The sequence below is a fragment of the Parus major genome, chromosome 5 (genome assembly GCF_001522545.3).
Source record: "Parus major isolate Abel chromosome 5, Parus_major1.1, whole genome shotgun sequence".
Classification (NCBI taxonomy): Eukaryota; Metazoa; Chordata; class Aves; order Passeriformes; family Paridae; genus Parus; species Parus major.
The window spans coordinates 15,322,443-15,349,679 of record NC_031774.1 but is presented as its reverse complement, the minus strand read 5'-3'; the positions used below and the strand labels follow the sequence as shown (position 1 = coordinate 15,349,679).

The following is a 27,237-nucleotide window of genomic DNA, read 5'->3' as shown; positions in this document are numbered from 1 at the left end:
GTATTCCTGGGTGGCAATCTGTAATTCACACCCTTGCAAGGGGTCAGCAGAAATGGGCAATGTGCTTCTCCTGGCCTTGGAGCCTACAACTTGATCTTGGTGTCTGGCCGTGCGTTTCAAACCCCAGCCAATACTGCGTGTGCTTCTTGGACAATCCCGCCTTTTTACGCACTTGCTGTTCCCTGACCCGCTGGCAGAGCTGCTTGCCCCCATTATTCATCCTGACACACTTTGTAACGCGCAGAGCCAGCCTGCGGCATCCAGCCTGCAAATTTCCCTAAGGCTGCAGAAGGGGAAGGAAAAAAAGGATAACCTGCAATAATATGGACATGCACACAAACACGCTTTTCATGTGTTTTTCACACATTACGTGTGCGTGCAGAAATTCATGTGTGCTCAAATGCACACACATGCGTTTTTTTGGATACTTGTATCTCACTGTATGAAAACCCAAGAGTGCAAAATATGTCTATAAACGTAAAGGAGCTTTTTGGGGCCTTTGATTTGAAGTTGTCTTGTAACAGCTTTCCAGTGTTAGGATGGGATAGGGTGAGGTAAAAGGAAAGAGGGAAGAGAAAAAGGAAAGCAAGAGGCAAAGGTAAAGGGAATAGAGTGGAGGGAAAAGAGTGGGGGGGGGGAGAGAAAAAAGATATGGGTGAGAAAGGAAAAGTACAGATAGCAATGCTGACGGAGTTTGTATACCTTAAAATCTGAAAGGTCCAAGAGTTCTTGACCTATATTCCCTGTTGCAGAAGTGCAGTACAATAACGCACCGGGTTTGTTTAAAACACGGAAACTTGACTTCATTTTTATGTTCTGGAGAAAGATTTCGCAATGGTGCTGAGGAGAGAAAGCAAAAAGATTTAGCTGTTCCCCTTTACAGTCTCCCTCCCTCTGCCTTTTGACGTGCTTGAAATCAAACCCACTGGCTTCTGAAATACTGTAGCATTGCTGTTTTGATGGAGCTAGGCTTGAATTAAAACTTTAAAAAAATCACCCTCAAATCCACTGGGACAGGATGCTAGTATTTATAATAAAGTGGGTTTATAGACTGAATGGTTTGACATCTCATATACAGTCTGGTGGAAGCACATGCTGTGGAGTGGCCTGCAAGGGGACAGCTATCACATGGTGTTCTGATTCATTCAGATGGATTTAGGTTTCTCTTTGCTGCTTTTTTTTTTTAAAATTTTTATTTCTTTCATTTGGAAAGAAATAAAATTTCTTTAATTTGGAAGGGACATAATCAAGTGCTTTGTTGCAGGGTATGGTGCACTAATGGAGTAAACAGTATTGTGGACATGTTGGCAAACTCTCAATTTGACTTGGCTTTGCTGGTCTCCAAAGAGTTATATTATTTATTATTTATGAGTATGTGGGTGACCTTTAGGCAGTGGGGGAAATGTTTATGAATCTAAAAGGCTTCGCAAGCTTTAGCACAAAAGTGTTTTTTTGTCCAAAAAAAAATGTGAACCATGACTTCATCATTCAGTCTTGCTTGTTCTCTTATATTAAAATTCTTTGGTCATCCATTTGTGCTGTAGAATCAAAACATGTAGTACAGGTGAGCAGTCACATAGCAAAAAGTAAAAATCCAAGTAAAAAGGCATACGAGTAGCTTCAAGAGATCAGCTGGGTTTGTTCAATGGGCTGATGAAGGCTGAGTTATTCAAAGAAGTCAAAGGGAGTGAGGTGATGCTGACCCATTACAGTTGTGGACTTCCTAACCTGCAGGGATCTATTTTGAAATTTGTATGTTTAGTTGGGAAGAATTAGGATCTGTTCATGAAAAATTTGTAAGTGTAAGAAAAAGCCCAGCCACTGTCTGAATTTCCAGTCAGTCCTGCTGATAATGAATAACTTCTGCAGTTCTGCTCTCTGAATCAAACTTTGGGCTGCCCATTTTTTTTGCATGTCATGTCAGGAAGTTGAAAATAGATGGGGAACCTCCACCTCATTCTCTTCCTTTTGAAAATCATCAAGGTTATTGTTTTCTACCTTTAATTTTGTCAGTGTTTTTTACTTTTCTGTTGCTAATTCCACAGCATGATTTGAGTGCTATTCCACGGTCAGGATTTGCAGCTAGAAAAAGGGCTCTCAAGAAGCAATTAGTGCATCCTACTTGTGAAAAGTCTGATTTCTTTTTACATACTTTCTGAATGTCTTTGCCCATTGTATCGAAGTCCAAAGTATGCCACATTGGGGATTTGTAGTGTTTAGTGTTTTGCTCCCCTCAATGAAAGCCAAGAAATGCTGGCTATTGAACTTCCTTGCACCTGGCTTCAGCTCTCAGAATAAATCAGAGCAGCCTAAAGCTTATTATAAATTACTCCTGGTTACTGGCGACTCCTGGAGAGTCAGGCATAGATCAAAGAGAAAAAAGAGTTCAGCCACAGCTTCTCTTCTTTTCTGTGGCTGATACTAAATTTAGGTATCACAGTGACTCTCTACCTTGTTGGTTTCTATTTTTCGGGAGGCTCCTCGACCTATGGAATAAGACAGCATTATGAGTCTGCTTTGTGGTGTCTAGGCCTTGTTTACAACACTTTTTTCTAAATTTCTGAAAATGGACTGCAAAGTTCAGGCAATGCCTAATCCTGTTTAAAGCACATGGGTGTCCTCTTTGTGGCCAGGTTTAGCAATGTTATCCAGGGCAGCGTGGATTTTATGCTCATTGTACCAGTGTAAGGTTGGATAATTTGTGGAGCTCTCTGGTAGGACAGTACCAGAAGTGAGAGCAGCGTCTATTTTGATTTCTCCTGTTATCTGTGGTGCCATTGTGACGTTGAGAGGAAATTGGGCACACCCAAATACTAAGAGGATGTATGCAGTGTACATAATCTTATCATGCATGATGTGCCTTGAAATAGCAGAAGGAGAGATACCCTTTGGGTGAACATGTCACCTTCGTTATTCTGATGTATGTCCATGAGTGTTCCTCTTCAAAACTTTGTCCCAAACGCCTTCCCCTCCTATGGCTGTGGCCATATGATTAGGGCAACCTGTGACCTGCTGTCAGAAAGATGCGAAAAAATTTATTGGGAAGGAAACTAGCAACAAAGGTTGTCAATTCTGGGGCAACCTTCCTGTTTTTGATGTTTTTGCTTCTCCAAAGACTAAGGTCCTGGGGTCAAAGGATTTATATGAGATCTGTACGTTTGAGTTCAGAAAAAAAGCAACCAAACCGCGCCTTTATACACGCAGAGTTTGATGGCATAAATCTTAAAACCTCAGAAAAACAGATGGCAAAGAAAGGAAGGTCTGTCTTTTGGGTTTTAAATAATAAAGGGCCTGTGATTATTTAAAGCTGGTCTCCCTGGTTCAATGTTTTGAACGTGTCTTGTGACATTTGGATGGGTGGAACTGGCAATGCTGACCAGGCACCTATAAAATACCTAGATTGCTCCCTAGAACACGCCTTGCTACAGGCAGTATAATAAAACCCAGGTTATAACCCTCACCTATGTTTCAAAGCTAGATTAAAAAGCCTCTCATATGTTCAGTCATGCTTTCCATGAGAGAGTCTCACTGTAAAGCAATTCAAGCATTGGGATGGCTTGTTTTCCCTCTCTTTTAGTGAACTGTCCACTGACTTCAAGCTCTGAGATCCAGGGCAAGAAAAATCAAACAGGGAGATGAAAGAGCAGGAAGAGCCAGTGTTTCTGCCTGCTTGCAGCAGAGGGTTGCTGGAGGTGGGAAGTGCCCTTTGCAGCGTGCCTTGGGGCTTGGGGCTTGTGCCTTCTCTCACAGGAGGAGAGCTGAGAGCCAGCTTGCTGGACAGAGGGCTTTGATCTGTTCCTGACCACTGAGATATACTTCCTGATGCGGAGGGGGAGAGAAGCCAGAAAGGATTAGAAGGAAAGGAAAGATGTGACAATTTCTCAGGGTTGCTTCTGCAGCTGGGCTGCCCAAACCTTCCTTCCTTAGCCTTCAGCTGGCAATGGCTGGGCTGGGCCTGCCATGGGCCTGAGGTCAGGGGCAGGAGTGTAGATCAGAGCAAATTGTCTGATGATTCTTTATTTAGTGCTGGTTTTGGTGTTGCCTGGCACTGCCCTTATGTTGCACACAAGCCTCTGCCCCTCTTAGCCACTGTCCCCACCTCCAGGTGATGGGCAGCTACATCTCTGCAGGTGGCCCTTGAGGGACAAGGAGCAACTGGCTGCCTTGAGAGGATGCAGGTTCTGTGAGTCTGTCCATGTGCTGTGCAGCTGGCATGTGATCTAGAGCATCTCTTTGGCATTGCTGAAGTGGCTCTAGCCCCACTGGTGACTGGGGAGAGCAGGCTGGCAGCAGTGTGCACGGCTCACAGTCCTCTCCTGTCCTCTCCTTCTGCTCGCCTGGGGCAGGAGCACTCATTGTCCTGACAAGTTTTCCTGCTGCTTGCCACTGTCTGTGCAGGTGTTCCTTGCTGGGGAGGTATTGTGCCAATTGGTTGTCTTGTTTCATATTTGTGTCCCATATCACTACAAATAATTTAGAGGCTGCTCTTTGCCTCATTGATTTGCTGTCATGCATTGCAGTGGCATTGGGTCTGGATTCAGCAGAATTCATTCCTCTTTTCTCCCTGGCAAATGCTGCTGAATGGTTTTCAAATGTTACACCCTGGGCTGTAAACTTGTAGCATGGGGGAAATGGCTGTTGTCGAGGCTTTTACTCTATCTGACTCTGTCAAAGATTTTCTGCTAGTAGTTACTCAGGAGAGCCCTGAAGGAAACCATCCCTCACTTTCCTTTCAGCCCCTTTGTAATTCTTGGTATAATAAATGTGTTAAATAGCTGGTGTCTGAGAAGCATGACATTTTAAGTGCTTAACTTAACTAAGCCTGCTTCATGTGATGGCAAGGTCTCGCTGCATCATTTGAGGTGTTGTTCTAATACTGGAGTGACCGTGCCAGGTGTCACATAAATGCCACTGAGGTGACCTCTGTTTGATGCTGACCCACATGGTCGTTCAGGAGAAGATAATTCAAATGCTAGAGTCTGAAATTAAAACACTGTCATTCATGGAAAGCTTCCACAGACCAGGAGGTGTCAGCACCACAGAGCTACAAAGACAGGTATGCCTGCCCTTCCCAATCACCTTGCACACAGCAGTAAAACCCAGCCAGGAGAAAGGTTTCTCCTACAGCAGCTTGGAATTCCTATACAGCAGCTGAGAAAGAGATCTGTCTTGTTTACAGGCGAGCAAGGGATTTGGGTATGCGTGTGTCTGACTGGCTGCCGGCGAGTGCATCTCTTGGACTGCTTGGTGGGGCCATCTTTGCGCAACATGCTTTTCAGGCACAATTCTGCTTTTTATTAGAGCAAACTGGCAGGGAAGGAAACAGGGATGGTGTGTTATGTGTTACTGGGGTAAGGCAAAGGAACTGGTGGTGATTCTTTAATGGAAACCAGCTTCCGAGCAGACAGAAAAGACCTTGATAAAAATTCCTTTCCTGCAGAGGACTCTGTACAGCCCTCCTCTTGGATCCAGCCCCAGGTTTTGTCGCAGTTGAGTTCTGGAGGCTGTTTTCTCCTCCATCCACCAGGTAGCTAGCCTCATCCTTCACCACAGGGAGTAACACCAGGGAAAATTTTATCTAGCCCTACCTTTGCTATTTAAACTTCAGAGCTCAGGGTTTGTAGTTTTAGTATTTTTCAGGGCAGTTTTCTGCTTGTGAAGTTTCGGAGAGTCAAGTATCTTCAGGCAAATGCTTTGTGTGCTTTCTGCATGGATTTCCATCATCTCCTTCAGTGCTTGGATCCTCATGCCAAAAGTGATCACAGTCTGATCATTTAGTCTGACACACTGCAGCACTGATCACAGAGATTTGTGATGGGATCAGGCAGTCTCCCCTCTGTTTCTACATTTGTCCTGGGCCCGACAGAAGGCTTTTTGAACCTCACTGTTTGGGATCCTAGGGAAAAAATGCTGTGCTGTTGCAAGGTAAATGGGAGAAAGAGGCGTGGCTGGATAGGTAACTGCTGCAGAGATGCTGAGATAAATCTAGGGATGGCAGGCACCCCTCTTCGAAGATCCAGCATGGTTGAGGTCTTTTTATAAGGCCCTATTCTGTTAGGGCTGCATCTCCCTGCACCTGCATGTCAATTTCTTAACCTGCTACCAAATCCTTCCCCTTTTCCTTTCTTTTCACTTCCCAGGATTCTTTTTTGTTTTTTTTTTCTCCCCTCTGGGAGCTGTGTACAGCTTAGCAACTGGTGTCTCTTCCCTGAGCTCAGGCAGGTGTGGCACTGAAAGAGGCATGGAGTTGTTTAGTCTGGGGTGTTATTAGTGGAGGCAATCAGAGAGGGTGCTCAGGGGCTGAGGAAGGGGAAATGTCTGTGTTAAGATGGAGCAGCTTAAAGGAATGGATAGAACTGATTTTTAAAGATTTTTTTTTCCCTTTAAGGAGGAAAGTAGAAACAAGGGCTGACCTGTTTGTCACCTGTCCACCACTCTCTAGGGTTAACACTGTGTCTGAAGCTTGTTGGAGGGATTAGGACCTGGAACTTCTAACTCTTTCTCTTTTTTTTAGAGGGATAGAGGGAAAACAAGGAATCTTTTTTTTTTTCCCCTGGAACTGAAGACAAAAAGATCTCTAGGAAAGCTGTTAGTGGAGAAGGGAAAAGGAGGAAAAAATTGTGTCTGGTAGGGACAGGGAGAGGTGAACTCCTATCCTGCTGCCGTAAAGCTATCTGTCTTGTTTTCCCTTGTTCATTACAGTGGGAAATCAGGGTTAACAGCACACTGGGACAGCACAAAGGGGGACAGCCCATTCGATGGAGTGGAGATACTCATCCAAACCTGACAGCTGCCTGAAAGGCACTGTTCAGTAAAGACAGCTGGGTGGAGAATGCAAAATCAAGCAGGAAAGGGCTGGAGCTTGGGAGGGGAGAAGTGGAAAATGCTTGAACTAATCCCAGCTTCACCACTGGCTGTCTGTGGGATATTGGGTAAGTCACCTGTGTGCCTTTCTAGTCTGTTCTCCCTGACCTGTCCAGAGAGCAAATCGGTCTCTCAGTTTTTTGAGTAACTGAGTATAGCATGAATGTAAGTTTTTAGAGATGCTTGACCAGAAATCTGAGAGAGAGAGAGAGGGCGGCAGAGTTAGTGTGGATTTCAAAGCAAAGTTTGTGTTCTGAGATTCAGGGTCACTAAAGGGCTAATTAGTTATAATTGACAAGGGGTTTGTGTTCATTGGGGTACAATTTCACCTACTACATCTAGCTCTGTCAACAGGAACATACTAAATATAAGTTCTGGCCCCTTTCTTAAACTCAGGTTTGCTTTGTGCTAAAGCTGCAGCTGTGAGAGGGGAGCATGAGAATGTGGGGTACCATAAAATTGATTGAAGTTGTGTACCTCTGGAGGCAGGGGAGCATCCTGGGGGTGGAGTAAGTCCACGTGTTCTTTTCTCCTGTGGTCTTTCCTCCATTCCTGTTGTTGACCATTATGGAAGCTGGATAAGTAGCTAGAGGGACCTCTGTGCTTGGCCAGTGTGGCTGTCCCTGTGCTGTTACATATCACTGCAACTTTAAAAGCCTCGAGCATCTTGGACCCTGCCCCAAATCTCAAAAGTGAGTCTGCATCCACTGGCCCACGAAAGGGTTCTGGCAGTCTTAGTTAGAAGTTTAGTAGGTTTTCATATCGGAACCTGAAATTAGCAGTGTTTTATCTGCTTTTCCAGAGCCCTGCCAGCCCTACTGAGGGCTCAGGCACAGGTGGTGCCCCCCTAGCTAGGTAGCTGAGCTGAACTGGCCACCTATGTTCAGTTCAAAGACACTTTGGAGTCCCACCTTCCTTCCCCTGAGCTTGCAGAGTCCATGCTGACCTTCCAAAGGGTGCTGTGCGTGTGTGGCTCTCCAGCCACACAGGGACCGAGTGTGGAAGAGGATCATTTTGGGAATGTAGTCCCATGACTGCAAAGGGTTTGCTGCCCCCCTATGGATTTGACTGGCGCGGCCTGGGCCAGGGCACCAGGGTGGAGGAGGTGGTGGAGCCAACTGCTCCGTCCTGCCATGTCCTTCCCCTTTAGGGAACTCTCCCCGTGCTCTGGTGCCGCTGACAGGTTGGGGCTTGGGCTCCCATTCAACTGACTGCATAAATGTAGCAGAACAACCTTTCCCCAGAGCAGCTCCATCTGTGCAGGGCACTTGTTCCTCAGGACTCCCTTGGTCATGCTGTGCTTTGCTGGAGTTTGTGCCAAACCCAATACCCGCAGTTTAAAAATAACATTTGGGTGTGACAGCTCTATTATTTACCCAGGATCCAACATTATGTGGTAGGAAAAGCTAAACAACTGGAAGTCTGGGGCAAGACGTTCTCTTCTCATCTACTACTGTGTTGTGTATTACCGGCCACTGCCTCAGTTTCCCTGCTGATAAATCAGGGATAATGAAAAACAGCTTATGATAACTTCTGCAAGGCTCAGGTACTTTAAAAATCTCAGTTAGGACTCTCCTCCAGAACCCATGAGCAATATAATGCCAAGGCAGACCAAACAGTCGCACTTCTTTGTTGGTGACCAAACTTTGAAAGGAGCTATTGACACAGAAATACGTAGTAAAGGACATCCTGGAAGGCCTGTGAGAGTGGCATTGACATGTTGCTGGCTTGTCCTTTACCCCTGGCAAAAAATCATTACACACTCTATTCCTCTTAATTTTCAACACTGCTGCCTCTGTCTGTGCTTTCACTTCAATGACAACTCAATGACAGGCACCTTTCTTTCTGACTCTGTACATTAATTATGTCTTAACTGTGCAAACAACTATAACATTAATGGAGAGTCACCTTGTATAGTTAGTTGCTTTATTGTTTGTTGTTTATTTATTTTAAGGAAGTCAGACCTTAGGGATTTTCTTTAGTGTCAGAACATCCTTATTAAATAATCCTTCCCATCATGGAAAAATGTGGGCTAGGAGACATGAAGGTTGTGACAATTTCACCTGGGACAGTACAAGCTTTAGGAGATATGAAAAAGGTGACACCGAAGTGCTTTGACCTTTGACTGAAACTGGAAGTAACACAATGTGATTGGCACTATCCTGGCTTAAAAATAGCTGTCTCAAAAGCCTTCCTTTCTCCTCTACAGTCCCCTTAGGAAAAAGGTTCAATATCATGGGCATGGACTGTTTGACAGATCTTCGAGTCATGCTTCTGATACAAGAGGGAGGTTCTGTATTTCTTTGCTTCTTTATGTTGTACAAAGAAATACCTTGTAAATTGGGTTTTTCAGTTTCTGGGGAAGAGAATCTATTTGCTGTCTGCTGGAGTCACAGTAAGCACAACATGGGTTGAATGCCCAGATGATGTGCCTGGTACAGGTGTGAGGAATTTGATCTTGTTAGAGGCTTTCTTGAAGCTCTCTCAAGTGTACCAGGAATATCCTCACGCTCTAAATTGAAAGCATAAAACTGCTGAATTTTAATAAATGGCAAGTTTTCTCTCAGCTGTCCATTAGACCCTGGAATGCCATGAATTCATCTGAAGAAGACTAGACTCTTTGATGATGTGAACCCAACATGGTTTTACTGATTCTTGCAGCTAAGCTAGTTTTCTGCCAGTTGGGAAGCATCCTGAAGAGCTTAAAGTAGCCTGACTACAGTTCACTCCAATTTCCCCCACCTTGTGATGACAGGTTTCCACTCGTGTTTCCATTCTGCAGATGGCAAACAACTTCTGGGCCAGACAAAACTTCAGTTTCCAGGATAGCTCAGACCAGACCTTGATTTAGAGCCAAGTCCTACAGATGTTTGGGGCTTAGGCTTGGGCCATCCATAAACAGATTTACCTATTCAATCTGGAAGAAACAGCAATGTTTGAAGGGGTTTGTCACCTGATGGACAGGAGGAGAAAATACTACTCCGACGTGTCCATTAACTCTAGAATTAAAGAGCTGGGCAGTTCCCTGACATAGGACAAGAGATTCTTGAGGGAGTATATATATTTTTTCCCCCTTTAATATTTCTCTGGTTTCCCCCACTCCCCTTTGTTTTTCTTGTAACCAAGTCAGGGAGGGGAAAAAAAAAAAAAGGAAGGAAAAAGGAATTCCAGAGCAAGCAGGAAACAGCAAGTAAAATTAGCCAAGAATCTTCCAAACAAATGTGTGGCTTACACTTAGGAGAGCTTGGTTTTGTTTACTGTTTGTTTTGAATTTCCAGTCTTTGCCCTCAGATCAAGCCCTGGGAGAAGGGGGAGCCTGGAAGGAGTCCTCAGATGTCTGCACAACTCTTATATGCTGTGAAAGGCACCCTGATGAAAGGTTAGGGCAGTGGGATGGACGGTACCCAATGAAAGGCATGTGCAGCACTTCTGATTGCTTTTTGCTGTGGAATCCTTATTTCCAGGGAATCCAGTCCTTCTTGTGATGGCCAGGAAAGGTGTTTGTGAGGGGAAGGCTAGTGCCTGTTAACCTCTTCAGTGCTGGGTTCCCCAGTGTTGTCACCTGCACTGTGGGGGAGCCTAAAGGCTGAGATCTGTATCCATCTGTACTTTGTATGAGAGGATTCCTTCTCATCTGACAGGTGTGATAGAAACACAAAAACAGAGAGGTGAGATCTCTCACCTGTTAAACAGAATCCAGACTGCGTGATTTCTTAGCAATGAAATGATAAACTTTTAACACACTAGTTCTCCCATTGGGGTTGGCTGCATATGTAAAAATAAGCAAAGCTAAATACATACTTACTAAGTGCTTTGCAAGGCCCGGTGAGGAATTCTGATGTCTTAAGGCATAAGTCAACTCTGAGAAAACTTAGAAATAAGCAGCCTGAGAGGGTAAAATTTTTTTATTGACTCCCACAACAGCGGAGTTTTAAATCCCTTTTTGTTTACAGACTGCTTAGTTTCTGGTCCTGATGACTGCTGAAACCAGGTTCCTCATGTTGATCGCTCCCTGGTTTAAATCCATCTGGTTGTTCCAGTATTCTCTGTCCTGTAAACATCTCCAAGAACATGGCACAACACTTTATCTGTCTCTCGTTAAGTAGAGAATGTGATTGTTATTGTGCATAGAATTGTCAAACCAATCTGGTGTCTCCAGACTTCACCAAGGATCAGGCAATTTCACCAAGATGCCATCTTCTTCTTGACAGCTGACACAGAGAACACTAAGAAACTTAAAAAAAAAAATTAAAAAAATTAAAAATACTGTACACAAGCAGAAGTGCCAAAATGCAAGCAGAGTGCATGTCAGGGAATTATTTACAGTGGCTGAAGTTTGAAATCTATTGAGGCTGAAGTTAAAATATCAACTGGGATCGCAGCCCAAGCTTGGTCACAAATGGAACGCGTCAAAAAGTGCTCAGGAAATGAGCAGAGGCCCTGCTGAGCAGAGCCAGCTCCTCTGTGGCTGCTCCTTCCCTCCTGGAGATCCAGCAGAGAAAGAAAAGCCCTGGGAAGAGAATGAGAGCAGCTGAAAGGAACAAGTGTCATTGCAGCACACTGTTCAGCAAGTGCACTCCAAGCAGTGATGCCCTGAGGAGCTGAAGGCCCTCACAGCAGAGGCAGGGAGGACATTTGTGGCAGACCTGATGTTTGTCTTGCAGTTATTGTGGATAGCAAGAGGGTCAGAGTGCATCAGAACATCAGGCAAGTATTTCAGATGGTGTGAATCGGTGCTTCTCCACTGTTTGTGACAGTTCTGTGGTGGGACAGACTGGATGATGACCTGGTTTTGTGGCAGCACCCTGCAGAACAGATTACACCAGGTGGGACCACCTGAGGACAGACAGTGCAGGAACAGAACTGAGAAGGGTGTGTCACTTTGGTGGCAGTGCCTTTGGCACAGTTCATGTCAAAGCAGCTTTACAAAAGGCACTGCATAGGTGCACACCAGTGATGTAGCTCACCAAACCCAAGCAGGAGATTCTGTAATTATTGCTTGTGTGAAAGCATGAAGCAAAGGCTATATAGGAGGAAAAAAGAGTTCACCTTGTGGGATGCCTACCTGTTGTTAAATTGGCAGAGAAGCACACTGACTTGTTGGTCCTCTTGGGCTTCCCTTTTCTCAGCTTCTCAGTGTGTGTCCTGAGACAGGCAACAGCAACACTGTGTTTGCTGCTATTGCCTGAGCTTCTGGTGTCATCCTCCCCACAGATATATCCCCCTTTCCTTGAGAGAGAGGCAGAGATTGCTACTGACCATGGACCAGCTTGTTCTCCTCATGGTGGAAAGAAGAGTGATCTCTTTAGTGATCACAGCACATTTGTGATTAGACCTTTTCCTCTCCAGAGTTAGGCATGCCTTCATGCATAGCTGCTTGAGCTTGCCTCCTTCTGGGTCTGGGAACCTTTCTTCAGGGCTAGTAATGAACAAAGGTGGGACTGCCTCCATTTCCTGGTGTGCTCTGGTCATATGACACACATGCATCTTTAACTGACCTGGATAAAAAGCAGCAGGTGGTCGATTCATCCCATGGACTCAATGGTGATTGCTGATGTCTTTCAACCTACTCCTGTCCTGCAATAAAGCTGAATAGAGATTCCAAAATCTCTGAACTTTAGCATGGTGCCTATAATCCCTGTAGAGGCTTTTCCTCTGTTATCTTCACCAGGAGTTGGAGAATACCCTGTGTATAGGAGGAGTCAGAGATGCCTCCCCATCCCACATGCATGATGCCTTCCCAGGAATGCTAGAAGGAAGCACATGGAGTGCAGTGCTGTGTGATCTGGTGTGGAGCCCTGCAAGCTAAATGAAGCATTTCTTCTCCCCATGGAACACTCTCATGCTCTGAACAGCAGCAGCACTGTGAGGATAACCCCAGTGTGGGCAGGGGGCTGACTCATCTCTCCAGAAGATTAACACTGTTTATTAATCACTGCTCCTTTGAAGTAAAGAAATGGAGAAAACCTCTCGTGGCCAATGTTTTGATTAACCATCGAATTGTTCTACTGGTATGTTTGCTTAAGGGGCTTTCTTTGCGCTGTGTACACTAAGAAATAGTTTCTCATCCTACCGTTGTTTCACCCAGATGATAGTCATTAGTAGTGTACCAGACATACCCATTGTATAGGCCGTGTCCTGACCTTTTTTTCCCCCCTAAGTCACTGGGTCCATCCTTAGTGTTGGCAGAAGAATGATAGCTCTTCCAAGTAAAGTCCTCTGTTTGTTCCCAAAACATGCAGGGAGTCAATTCATGGAACAACCAATTCCTTGTCCCTTCCAACTGACCCTCCAGTCATCTTTTTTGTCATGGGAGATGGTGCCACAAGTGATGGAGAATGTCTCAATGTCCTTTCCTGGGAGAAGACCCATCAGGCTTAGCTGCAAGCGCTTGCTGAATTGCAGAATCACAGCCTCACACCAGCTCTGAGCATGCACATTCCAGATACAGCTGGTGTTCGAGCACAGGATTTTGGATGGAGCTGGCACACCTAGCCCTAGCTGTGGGGATGTCTTCTCTTCAGTGCTCATGGGTTTGCAAAAGGGCTGAAACCTTGTTGATGCTCTGTGTCTCCTAGAATCTGCTTGTCCTTGCTTGAAATAAGAGACCAGGCTTAAGTCCTGGGACCAGGCAGAGGACCTATGGGTGAGCTTTAGTTTGATCTGCAGTACAAATAAGGAAAAATCACTTTTTCTTTGCCTGCTTTGATATTTATGTATCAGCGAATATGGGAAATCAGGAGAGGTGCATCTTGGCTAGCAAAATATAAAAAGAAAATGGGATCAGTGGAAGACAACTAGTTCTGGAAATTTTTGTCTAATCTATTTCAGGTACAGATTCCATGAAAATACATTTCAGTCACATTTCAAGCTGTTTCTTACTATATCTAACCAAAAGAAAAAAAAAAAAAAAAAGGAAGCTATGAAATGAGAAGTAGCTTAAAGCCAGGGAAGACTTACTCAGTCTCACTGGCATTGCTGTTTCCTTCCATGCATCAGTGCATGTGGTGAGTTTTGCAGAAGCACACATTTCCTTACCCCTGCTCCTGTGGAAGGCTATGCAAGCGTGTTTGGCACCAGACCCCAGAGCACCTGAGACATTCCTCCACGTTGTGCACAATGCAGTGGCAGAATTCAAGAAAGGTGTTTCCATGTCCTGGGCACCTGTGTTGCACTCAAGTGTGGCAAGAGGCTCCTGCGCTGTGTGGTGCTGCGAGGCTGTGGGCTGCAGCTAGAGGGGGTGAGCAGGCAGAAGATAGTTCCAGCTAAAATTTCATACTCAAAAGCTTTTCATCTTGCCCCTGTCTTTCCCCCTTCTTCTGATATTGGGTGGCACCTGCCTCCAGTGGACTTGTACACATGCAGGTTTATGTCTGTGTGTGTGTCTGGGCATGTGTGGTGTACCTCAAAATTATCATGACTGAGTCTGGTTTGTGGCCAGGCATAACGTGAGGTCTCAGCTGCTGGCTGAAGCTAAAGTGCATGAGGTGTTGTGCACATGTCATGAGTAAATGGCCCTTTCCTCAGAGATCCTACAGTCCAAGTGTATGGTTAGGAACAACAGATGGGTACCACAAACACACAGGCGCTGTGGGTGGGGGAGGAACACAAATTAACACTGAGATAATTAAGATTAATGATTAATGACTTGAGTGGGTAAGAAGGGGCCAAAACACTTACTGAATGTTTGCTGGTGATGCTTCAGAGGAGCCTTGGCAGAGGTGGACAATAGATAGACTGTATGTTGGACTTGCTCATCATTCATACTGCTGAATTTCTCAGTCCGTGCTTGTGGCAGTTCAGCTGTAATATTGTGTTGTAGCTGTAGTATTGATGCTGTAAGGATGGTGTAAGTCTGTTGTATTCTGTATGGAATGCAAACCCAGTACACTGAAATGCTGGTCCTTAAAGGACTTTTAATCTCATAGGATTTGGCCCAACACCCACTGAAGTCAGTGAGCTCTTGACCCTTACGGGATTTGGGACAATCCTCGAATATTCAAGTGGGCTTCAAACTGGGCAAAACAACTGAGATATGTATTTAAAATAATAATAAGAAATTATTTGTATGAAATGCATTTAATATATTTCTGTTTGAATGTGGGCATTTTTACTGTATGAAATCAGAATCTGCTACATCCATCTTAACATGTGGTGTATGTTACCCTGGACTGATCAGTTCCATGATTAAAATACACTGTAAATACACAGTGTGCTTAGCACTAGCATGGCTTTGATATGATTTTTAACCCCAGTCTTTTTGGTTTTGTTGACATTTATTTCCTGAGTTGGCTCAGTTTGTCTCATGAAGTTCCTTCCATTATTTTTGTCGTAGTTGAGTGGCCAGTTTGTCCTAGAGATCACCCAGCTTTGTCCACACATGGACAGGTTGGATGCTGGCAGAAGAGGGTCACATGTGTCAGCTCCCCTTGGTGTGGATGAACACAAAACCTCGATGCTGCTGGGCTGGCAGGTTCCACCACCATGGCGTTCCCTCAGAAGTAAAGAAAGCAGTGAGGAAAGATGCATAAGGTGCCAAGGAAAGATTTCCTGCTCCATCACACATAATTTGGTAGTGTGTCTGCTCTGTGAAAAGGCTTGTGCAGCTAGGTGGCCAGGTGGGATTTCCGATCGTTCGACGCCGCTCTGGAGAGGGTTGTGTATGCACAACTTTGGACTGCTCTCCTGAGTGAGCTCAAATTATTACAAAGTCATTTCCAGTAAGTCTCTACTTGTAAGGCTGGGGTTGCTCTGACAACCACTCTGGGTGGATCATCTGTGGGAGCTGAACCTGGAGCCTATGGATCTGAGAGGACAAGACTCTATTGTTAGAGCTGGAAGCTGAAGTCCTTTCCTATGGCAGTAGCAGCTGCCTCATTTGTGAACCCCTCTGAAATTCAGAAGGACAAAATCACCTGGCCAGCATGAGTTATGCTGCAGCAGAGTTCACAGGGACTGGATCCAGCCTGATGTCCACAGATGCTGCATCTGTGCTTACTGTTTGGATGGCCAGTTTTGTCTGAGGTGAAAGCTTTGTGTGTAAAATGGGTGCATGCCTTCACAAGAAACTACTCTGACTTGCACACTTTATTCAGTGCCTAGGTATTTATTGAATCTATTATCATGGCTTACATTTTTACATGTCTGTGGGTCAGTGGAGATGGATTTATGTGCATGCAATATACCAAAGAGGAATATTTGCAGCTGTTGTCACACATATGCAAAAAAATCTTGTGCTCTTTTTCAAGCAGAGCTTTTCAGACATCCAGACTCGGCATGAGGATTCAGAGAAGGATGCTGGCTCTGATGCCAAACTTGTGGTTTCCTTTAACTCATTTTTCAGGGCCTCTTTTTGCTGGCTAGAGAGCTTTCACTTGAAATGCAATTACCCAGATGTAGAGAAGCCCAGCCATACCAGAAAAGGGGAAATTTCCTCACATTACCCCTTCACCATCAACAGTGGCTCATTTTCGAAGCTTTCCAGATATGGGGGGAAACCTTGGGCTGGGCACCTGTGTAGATGCATAGCCACAGATATCCACTGACTCCAACAGACCTTTGTTCTGAGTCCTCTGCCATAAGGAAGAGTAGGTAAATATAGGGTCAGGTGTAATCTCAGTGCAGTGCAAATTAGTAGTTTCATTCGAGTCAATTGAGAAAAATCAGTGGAGAAACTGACTTTTTGTGTGCACCTAATTGATGGCAAGAGTGTAGTGAAATTCCTCCTAAAAACTGCTTGCTTTTGTTAGCTCTTACACTCATTCTGATCTGCTATACTTTAAAAAAAAAATCCTAATAAAATCTATTTTTTGTGATGCATTGAGAGGCTGGTCTCTTCTGAGATGTTTTCAGCATTTCTGGTTCTTTCTTTCACTTGTTCCATTCATTCAGTACTTCACCTGTGTTGCCTCTTCTTAACTTCATTTCCCCTGCTTCTCATGCTTCTCTTCTTCATTTTTTTTTACGGCATTAAGAAATGCAAGATTCTGGAATTAATTGAAATGAAATATTTCTATAGAATGGATGAACACATGAATTTTTGTACTGCAGAGTTTTTCTTAATCACATCATTTTCCCCTCTTGTTCCTTCCTGGGTCTTCACTCAGCAATAAACACAGTGGTTACTTCTTCACTGGGGCTAAGTGCCCATCCACTCTCCATCAAATCTTGAGGCTGTTGACAGTGGAGGGCCATGCCAGGAATCTGGAGCCAGGGTATCACTTTCTCCTCTTCTGTCTGGAGATGCTAGAAAATAAGTACTTACTGTCATGATAGTATTGAATTCTGAATATGAGTCAGGAACACCATGCAGGTGGAAACAGTTGTTTTCCTTCGTTCTCTGTAAACAAGAAAATCAGTCTGACTCTGAACTACCAGATGATGGAGTGGGTCTGAGCATGGTGGATGATGGTGTTCTCTGGTCTGCAGGAAGCAGCTGTTAGTGGAAGTAGAGCTGGTATCATTTGTCCTCATTCATTCACAGGAGCAGCTCTGAAGGCCATGTAGATGCATGGTGTGCACAAACTTGTGCCTGTTGGCTCAGGGAGAGGTGTCCCTGTCACAGAGGGGCTGCCACCTCTCTGAACCCTCCACTCCCCACCCCCAGCCCAAAGGGCCTGTAGGGCACCTCATGAAACAGAGATACTTCAGTGTGAGAAAGGACTGAAAGTTCCCATATATCAGCCCAGCAGACTTCAGCTTTGTTCGCCTTTTCTGTGGCAGTAGGAGGTAGAAAGGTCTCCAGCCCATGGGAGCTAATGAGCGGGTTAGGAAGTGGTGTAATGCTTGGGAAAGGGGGAGAACAACCTAGGGTGTTAGGGGGTTAGACAGGATTTGTCCCAGGTCTGTCTGCAAAGTCTTTGGACAGTGACAGTGCCCTGACTAGCCTAGGACTATTTTTGCTCCTGAGATGAGCTTTTTTAAGTGGTGGAGCTGACCCAAACTAACATCTTTCATTACTGACTAGCCAGGGGTCATTGAGGGTTTGTGGCTATGGGAATAGTAGTTGAGGAAGAGGATGATGTGGCTGTACCTTTGTTTTCAAGAGAGGAAGATCATGGTTATTGGGACAATTGAAAGGCTGGTGAAGCACAGGGATGTAACTGGAGGGAGGTGCTGTGGATGGATATTATCCTACTGAGGGTCTCTGGGAGAGGGCATGTAGCCCTGGAACATCTGGAGTGCATGGGAGAGATGATTTGTGGGCTGGAGCTGCAGCCGACACAATTGTCTTCAGCTGATGTGTTAGAGAGGCAATGAGGCTGCCAGTGGAGTTTTCCAAACAAGTAGGAGACTACAAAAAGGAGGTGGTCACCTTGGATGAAGGACCTGTACTCATGTGATTATGGGGGAAAAGGATTGCTAGTGGAGGAGACCTAAAAATAAAAGCTGTTTTTGCTTGAAAAGTGAAAGAAATGGAAACAAAAGAGATGTCAGTAGAGGGGAGCAACTAGTAGGGAGCCCCCACTAGAAGAGAGAAGTAACTCACAGTGAGAGCTGAAGAAGGGTGCTAAAGAAGGAACACAAACACAGAGAAACTGGGGTGCTGGAGATGGAGCAGAATAGCTATAGTTTCAGGAAATAAAATCAGATAAATCCATGTGGTAATGGATATGCGTCAGCAGGTAGAGGAGAGAAAGAAAGGACTGAAGCTTATTTGCATGGGTGATATGGAGTAAAACAGTGCCTGGTCTGTTTGGGATATGGAGTTAGGTTGGGTAGAGACAGCTGAAACGTACCTATGTAAAATGCTGTAAGTCTGTAAAAAAATGTAGGAGCTTGAATTAACCATACCAATTGCAAAAGTGAGCATCTTGGGGTAAAAGAAAGGAGGGTGAAACATAGATACTGTTGAATGTGATTGCTTACTCAGGAAAGGCAGAGATGGAATATAATAATGTCTGTGAATGCAGAAATATTGCTATATTTTGGTGAATAATCTGGTAAGGATAGCATACATGAAAACAGGACATGTGTGGGTCAAAATAGTTTTGGCTATAAGTTTATAGCACTGAGGTGGCTTTGATTTCTCAGGTATAGATTGAAAAATTATAATAAACTGTTAGCAGTAATGGCTGATGAATTACTTCTTCAAATTGTTCCTCCTTCAGTCAGGCTTGGTATTGCTTCTTTTTGGTGCAGGATCTAGAAAGTTATAGAATGGGGCATGAGTTGATTTATTTTTAAATGAAATGGAAGAGTAAATAAACCTATTCTTGCAGCTCAGTTTATTGATTTCAAAATTATGAATCTGGAGAGGTTAATGTGCTCAGCTGGGTTAAGGGGATCAGCCACTCAGATGTGGAGTTGTCTAAGTTCAGGGTACTGCAGCTATTGGGAATCTGTGCATCAGGAAGGGGCAGGGGACCATCCAAGAAAGGGTTTCTGTGCTTAAATTAACAGAAAAGGAAAAAGCATGTGCTGGTTAGTTATGAAGAGTATTTGCCCAAGACAAAAGGATATGCATGAGTTTCCTAAACAGTCAAGAAATCAGATTCTGGGATTGTTTGTTGACACCAAAACCAGTTTTTTATTTGTTCTTTGAAGAAAATAAAAATCTGGGAGGATTATATGGTAGTTGGTTCATACAATAGACTTCATACAAAAGACAGAATTTAATGACCCAAGACCAATCTGTCTGTCTGTGGTCTTAAGATGAAGAGATGTTTGCAAATATGCAAGTTGTATGGTTCAGGATGGAGACAATGTTTAGGCTATTGTGTACAAGGGGGAGATGAAAGCAGACATGCATAAATAAAATCTGTTGGGGGGTCCTGGCTGAGCATTGCCTGCTGCAATCATTCCTCAGCCGCAGGCAGAGAGGCAGTGCTCAAGACTCAGAAGTCTCCCTGGCTAGCAGCCATTTTATTAATAGATGGGGCCCTCAGCTCTACTCTATCTGCACAGAAAGTTTTTTCTTGATCGCCTTTTTGTCTGTGTTTGCTGTGTGACTCAGTACCCCACATCTGAAATGGCTGCAGGTGCCCCAGACACGCTGTGGCTGTTTGAAGTCAGACAGTCGCTCAACAGATTATACAAAGATGAAGGCAGTTCTTTTACAGAGAGCAGTTTGTTCCCACTCTCCTCACCACAGTGGGGCTTTCCCTCTGGGAGGAGGTTTTGGAGAGTAGTCCACACAGCCCTCCTGTGAGGAACAGGTGATGAGTTGTCTCCCATAAATGTCTGCAAAGAGGCAGCTGTGGCATCTTCTGGATTTTTTTGAGGAAGGCCTTTAATGTGACAATGATGCACAATGCGAGATGGCAGAATACTAGAGGAAGCCAGTCACTGTTTGGTCTTGTGGTCCCTGTTGTCATTGTTTATTCACACATCAACTTATTTTGGGTGAAGAAAGATCTAACTCATGTGAGTGCAGCATGTGCCAGCAGAGGAGCAGAAGTTTGCACTGTATTTGTGCTGTGTTTGCATTTTAACTTCTTGCACTAATCTCTCTTAAGAGGTTTCTATTCTTCTCTGCTCCATTTTCTGGTTCCTCAAGGAACTGCTTCAATAAAATACATGACCCAGAGTCAGTCCTACATAGAGTGACTCTGGCTGCTCTCCATGAAAATCTTCATTTCTCACAAACTGTCAGCAGGGGAGTGTGACAGATACATCTGTCACAGGGAACTGGTCTGCTTTTGGCAGCTGTTGCTGGTGGCTCCATGGCTTGGGTCAAGTGCTTGTTCCTCTGACTTGTGCACCGGTGTCTATTGTGTAGGTGTCTTCTGCATATTTAAGTGAGAGTCAAACTGCTCGTTGACATCTGGTAAAGAATTATGAGAATGGGGAGTAATTTCTTGGGAGAATCCATCTTTTTGGAGATTTCCTGGGCTCAAGTCATAGAATTGCACCTCTTGCAATTGTCTTGTAGCATTATTTCATAGCTACAATGACTCATCAGGGGAGATCTTGCTGCAAGTGCTTGGTGTTTCCTGGTCCAGCTTCTTTTCTACTAGAAACCATTCAGAAGGTGAATAGGGAACATGTGCCAAGTGTCAACTGCATCCAAGTCGATCACTGATAGAGAGAATGGCCCGCATGAAACTTGCTTGCTATACCTAAAGCTCTCGTGGATTTCTGGTTTAACTTGGAGGGAGGAGGCTGTTCAGGCATGTCCTTTGGGCTCCAAATTGGTAGGAACTGGCTTTAAGTAGCAATGAAGTTTCTCAATACCAAGCAGTGGAATTGGTGCAGCAGAGAACTTGCCACTCTAAAAGAGCTAACAGCTGTGACTGTGTGTGCCCTAGAAGTAGGTCATGAATACATCTGCTGACTTGAAGTCTCCCAGGATCATAGATTTTTGTGCTGCTCGCCTTGGAAGAGGTGAGGTAATGTATCCTATTTGTGTCAGCCAGTCTAGTTTGTAATGTGTACCATAGTGCTGAAGTCCAGGTGTCCTGACTGGAATTCAAAGGCTGTTGTTCCCGGCAGGTCAGCAGCACAGAAGCAGAGTTTTGATCCCTTTCTTGTGCAGAGAGAAGGCTGTTGCCAGAAGTCAATTATTTAAAGCATTCTCCTGGGTCACTACAGGCTGCTTTTGCTGCAGCTCTCTTCTGTGTTCTTCTCCTTTGGCTTTGAATAACATTGCTTGCAGTTTTGCTGGCCTTCACCTTAGCACTTCACGGACTCTCACATTAATGCTTGGCCTTTTACATAAAAAAAAAAAAGAAAAAAAAGTCCTAGTGTTTCTTTTTCCCTTTGATTGAATTAGAACTAAAAGTTACACTGGAAGTTTAACTGGAAGAATATGTGGGGGTGTGTGCTTATGCAAAAAGATGGCAAAAAAATAGCATTATTGATAGATTTGCTAACTGTCCCTCCTCATGTTAAGGTTGCATTAGCAATACTTTGTATCTTTAAATCAATGAGGAGTTTGAATGCATAGTCCCAGAGCAAACCTGTATTCTCCTGCCAAAACACTGAAATGTGGAATGTGTTCCTGCCAGTTACATGATATTTCTTTCTTTGTCTTTGAGCTTTGTATTATCGCTCATTGTCACGATATGGTATCCTACTCAATTCCAAATAATTTGGCAGGCCTGTAATCACTGGCTTTTCCACACTCTTGGATTACAGAGATGTTGCTTGGAGAATGTGCTGTGTCTAGTAAAAGTCAAGTTTTCCCTCCTTTTAGTTTGTCTCCAGATGTGATAAGAGATGTTTTTCTTTTATGTTCCTGCTTGAAAAAGTAATTCTGAGGTGGTAGTGTTGTGGGGGACACCTCTGAAAGGGTTAAGTGGCTTTGAGCGCTTGCTGAGATCCCAATTCTAGGTTGTTCTAAGTGACGAATTCTGGGTCACTAACAATGGGAATTGTTCTGAATAATCTGATAATGTTCTCCTCGGTTGTGTTGCTTTGTTTCAGGGTGTTGTCACTTCATATCTGTCTGGAAGTGAGGTAGTGGAAGGAGTTCTGGAATAATTCAAAACTTTTCCTTTGCTCTTTATCCGAAATCTTTGGCCTGTGCTGTTTGTGCAGGGATGCCCAGCCCTCCTGAAATGCAAGGGGAATTCATTCTCCTCTCTCCCCACAAAGAACTCAGGCATCTAAGACTGAGAGGTAGATTTTTATTGAATGTTCTTTTCATTTGCATGCATCTGGCCTGTGAGAGTAGTCTGTGAATGACAGTGTTCTCAGTGCCAGAGTAACATCATCTCTGGGATGGAACATAAAACATGTGGTGAGTGCCACAAACATCTACTAGATCAGACAATTTGTATGGCATTCCTTTAGGGAATACTTTTCATAATTTGACTCAAAAGAATATGTCTTTGTTACTTGGAGCCATCTGATATCTCCTCAGATCCAATGATTGTTTTAAACCTTAAAGGCTCTTGTATTCCACCGGTATGGGAAGGGTGGGAGTTTAACCCTCTGTGTGGCACTTACGGACAGTCAAAATGTTTTCCCTGTAACCTTTCTCTGAAACCACTGGCTCAACCAGATGCACCTTGAGTCTTTTATTTATTTTTAGTTCATGTGACCCTGAGGCCTGGTGGCTTCACAATGGGCAAAGGTTTTGGACTTCAAAAGGCAGAGCTGTGTCTAGGAAAAAAACTTATCAGCTGGAGGCCAGATTTTTCCTCTCTCTCAGGTGAGTTTTGCACAGTAGTCACTGTAAATTTACAAAATAGAGCTGGATCTAAGACAAGTTATTAGCCATTGCACTCAAATTGCTGAGAGCTTTTGCAGCCCTTCACAGAGTGTTTTCAGGATATATAGCTGTTCTTGATGTTCTTATCTGGTTGTGCAACTAAGAGAGTTCAAGTTTTGCTAGGGAGGGGGAAATACAAGAGAAGCAATCTGATTTACAGGTGGTTTTGGCTCTTCTAGACATGCATTTTGAGTGCATTGGAGTTATTGCATCTGAATGCTTTATTGCTTGTCAGCTGAGCTAAGGTAACTGAGTCCCAGGGGTGAGGCTATATGCACTAGCTCAGCTCTCACCAAAGCCCCTTTCCTCAGAGTCCCCTTTAGGATTTTTATCTTTTAAATCTTTACTGGTCTATCTGCCCTCCCCCATGCTGCTTTATGGCACTTAGAACCAAATTCTGCCCTTGATGCTACACGTGAGCTTACTGCAAACCTAAGTTTGCCTTAGCTTTGCTTGCTGGAAGCTTGGCAGGTTACGACCTGCCAAGAGACAATATGACCAGTCCTCAAAGCTTGGACTGCGCTTTTTGTTTCTCTCAAGAAAGCATAGAGTATGGAAAGACAAGGGGGAGTCATGGATCTCATAAAATACATCTTCCCTTTGGCTTGGATTATAATAACAACATGTCTGAGTCACCACATGGTACACTGATATGAAGCAACTGCCTGCAGAAAAACCAAAGCCATGCATTTTTTCTGAAAAATGAGGCGGAAAGAAGAAGGAAAAAAACCATTTATTTTCATTCTTTTGGCTAGCCTAATTTTTTTCTATTTCTCATTAACCTTTAGAAAATAAAGCTAGCTTTCCTGAGGGAAAATAGCACTTCTTTGCCTCACCCCACTAGAGCTGCTCTTCAGCAGCCAAATTTAGCTAAAGGCATGCAGTGGTTTCTAGGCCCACTGAGTTGAATCTTACTTCTGGTCTGCAGGGGTCCTGCCTGTGTGCCCCACAAAAGCTATTGCTGAGACTATGGAAAATTGTCCATCTCTTGAGCCGGATGCAAAGTCCCCTGGAGGACAATGTAACCACTAGGAGTGCTGAACGGATTTCTTGTTCATGATTGCTCTTCAGATCCCACGACCACAAAGAGATACCGTATCCCTCCCAAGTTCTAAGCATGGATTTCTGTTCTAGCCTCAGCCTTTGAAGTTGCTTATCTGGGCTCTCTGCCCTCTGAGGAGAAGGTGACGAGCACCCCCAGAGGTTGGTTTGTCCCAATGTACATGAAGCCTCCAAGCCAATTTCCTTCTGTTGGACTTAATTTCTCCAGAGCCTATAGCAGGCTATCATAAATACATATTTTTTTCACCTAGAGATTGATGTGATGAATGCCATACAAATTTGGTGGCTTCTGTAAGTGGTTTCTCTGTGGTTTAGTGATGACAGGTCTCCTTATCTTGTATCTTCACAGAGGAACATGGATTTTTAAAATCCAGTTCCTTATCTCCAGATAACCACAGATGTGTAACAGATGGCTCGATTTTCATCTTGGGTGATGCAAAGAAATCAAAGAGTAAAATCACTTGGGTTAGAAAGGATCCGTAAGATCATTGAGTCCAATCATTAACCCAATACTGACAAGTCCACCACCAAACCTAAATGCCACATCTTCATGGCTTTTAAATACCTCTAGGGATGGTGACTCCACCGCTTCCCTGGGCAGCCTGTGCTTGATGACCCTTTTGATGAAGAAATTTTTCCCTAAATTAAATTTAAACCTCTCCTGGTGTAACCCAAGGACATTTCCTCTCATCCTATCACTTGTTACATGGGGGAAGAGATTGATATCCATTTGTAGGCTTAAAAGGGGGCCATTAGAAACATGCAGCGTAATTGAGTTTGTGTACAGAAGTGTGGTTGAGCCTGTATTTTGTGCTTGAGATTGTGTAAAGAGTTTCTTTTCTCCCTAGGACAAAGCAGTGCATGTTTCGACAACCTGGAAAATTGGGAATGTGGCATGATGTGCCAAAATGACACTATAGATATAGAATTTGGTTCTGGTATTAACCATTATAATGGCTTGGTTAAAATGTGGAGGGCTGCTTTTGTGAGGTACTGGAGAATGCAGTCTAGAGTTAAGCTGTGTCCTCTGTTTGCTTCAAATCTGCTCTTGCCTGAATGGTGGCATTCAGTGCCATGCCCTGGTAGTACTTCATCTGTTTACGTGTCTCTGAAGTGTGTGGTTGCATGTGATGTTTTGGGAATGGCCTATGTGGCTCAGAACGAAGATTTGAAGAAGTGCTTGGGCTTGATTGTGGTCTAGGAACACAGCAGCCATATTAGTGGAAGACCTTCCCTGGAATGAGTAGAACTTTTCAGAGGTACCCATGTTGATGTCTCTCCCCATCTTTTCTTAAAGAGCAAGATGTAGAGCTCACCAGAAATATTTCAGCAAACTGAGGTTTTGTCAGAAATTGCAGACCTGTCTTTCCATTGAGGACTATTTCAGGAATATTTCAACTTAAATGATTTCCAGTAAGGCAAATGGAAAAGAGTTGACATAGGCTATCCCAAGGGATGCTTACTGGCCAAGCTTTCCAGAAGCTTTCATGCTTGCTGGGTAATTGGTTTTCCAGGCTGTGGGATCTCATAAATAGGTCTTATCCTACCTGTCTTACTCCTCCATGCAAAATGATGGGATGCATCAACCTCTGGTTGTATCTGTCTCCTTATATTAACTACAATGGGAGTTTTCCTGGTTTACAATAGGCACCTAATTTCTGGGCCTTAAAGTAAATCACAGATTCCTCACCACAAGCCCAAATCCTGCATAGGCGAGATGGAGAGAAGGGGGATGAAGAAGAGGTCAGTGTTGGCTTGTGGGGACGGATGAACCTCAGTTTTATGTGAGTCACAAACTTGTCCATGGCTGTGGTTGTGTAGGTGCCTAACTTGCTTAAGAGCTGAATGCAAGAATGATTTGTAATATGTTATAACAACAACTTTATTGGTCATCAAGCTTGCAGATATATGACAGATGGTATCTTCCCTGTAAGCCACTAGATGGTGATCTTTATATTTGTTAGCCACGTGCCTAGGTAGGCGAAGACACTACTTTTTATAGAAAACGCTTTTCTTTTTTTTTTTTAAATTTTTATTTTTTTTCACCACAAAGAGACCTCAGTGCACTTCCTGCAAGGAAAGTGAACATGGACCCATTTGGCTGAAACCAAAACAATTTTCTCTTACTGTAACAATGGAAAGTGAAATTGCTTTTGGTCAATGTTTGAATGGAGAGGAGACTGGTGATCTGCTCCCATCCTTCATCTGCAAATCCGGCTCTCCCCATTTGGAGTGTCAGAGTCACCTGAAGTGTGCTGGTGCTGTTCTGCAGGGTTCAGCCATCTGGACTACCCCTTTGCAGGGTTGGGTTGCAGCTGAGTGCATACAGTGGTTGTAGGTTCACAGACAGCAGCTGGATTTAATGCATTCAGAATCTCTTATTTTGGCTTGCCTGCGTAGTTACTCTTGGGAAGCAGACAAGTAGAACTGAGTTTGTTTTAATCAAAAGGTAACCAAGGTTTGGCAAGGTTTGTATTGGAAACACCTCAACAGGGGTGCCTCCATGCTGATGTGTGTACTCAGACCTGAGGTGCCGTATGTATCTTGGGCAGGTTCTGATGTGGTCTTCTTGGTCACAGACTAATACAGGTAGGAAAGGACGTCCAGAGGTCATCAGTCCAAGCCCTTGCAGAACAGGGCAGAATTAGTTCAGGTTGCTCAGGGCCTTCTTGCCCAGTTTTGAGCTTCTCTTGAGGATGGAGATCCCACAATATCTCTGAACAGCCTGTTCCAGTGCTTGACTGCTTTACTGGCCTTAAATGTGAATCTTTTTTCCTAAAATCTAGATAGATTTTTCTCCCATTGTGACTTGCATTTGTAAAGCAGAAAACTACTTTTGAGTAACCAGAGCATAAATTTTAGAGTGTCTGATGTAAATGAAATGACATCTCATTTCATTACCATGGTCACTTAAGTTTAATAGTAATGTTGGATTATTGGTCCTTCTTAATGTGATGCTAAGGATCTAATTTATCATCACCCTGTACCTTGAGGCATCACTTGTAGCAGCTGAAAATATTTGTGGTGGCTGATTTTAGATGCACTATGTGTCAAGGAGACAGGGCAAGAAACACCGGGAGAAGGTGCTGCATCAGTTGAATCCACACCAAATTTCACAAACACTTGGGGTGGGGGGAAATGAGGGATACTTTGTA

At 44.0% G+C, this 27,237-nt stretch overlaps 1 long non-coding RNA gene across 3 annotated transcripts in view; it reads left to right on the top strand.

Moving 5' to 3' along the window:
* The window catches only part of LOC107206226, a 76,420-nt gene that overhangs the window by 9,420 nt on the left and 39,763 nt on the right, over positions 1-27,237 (top strand). The gene's annotated exons all lie outside the window — the stretch shown is intronic.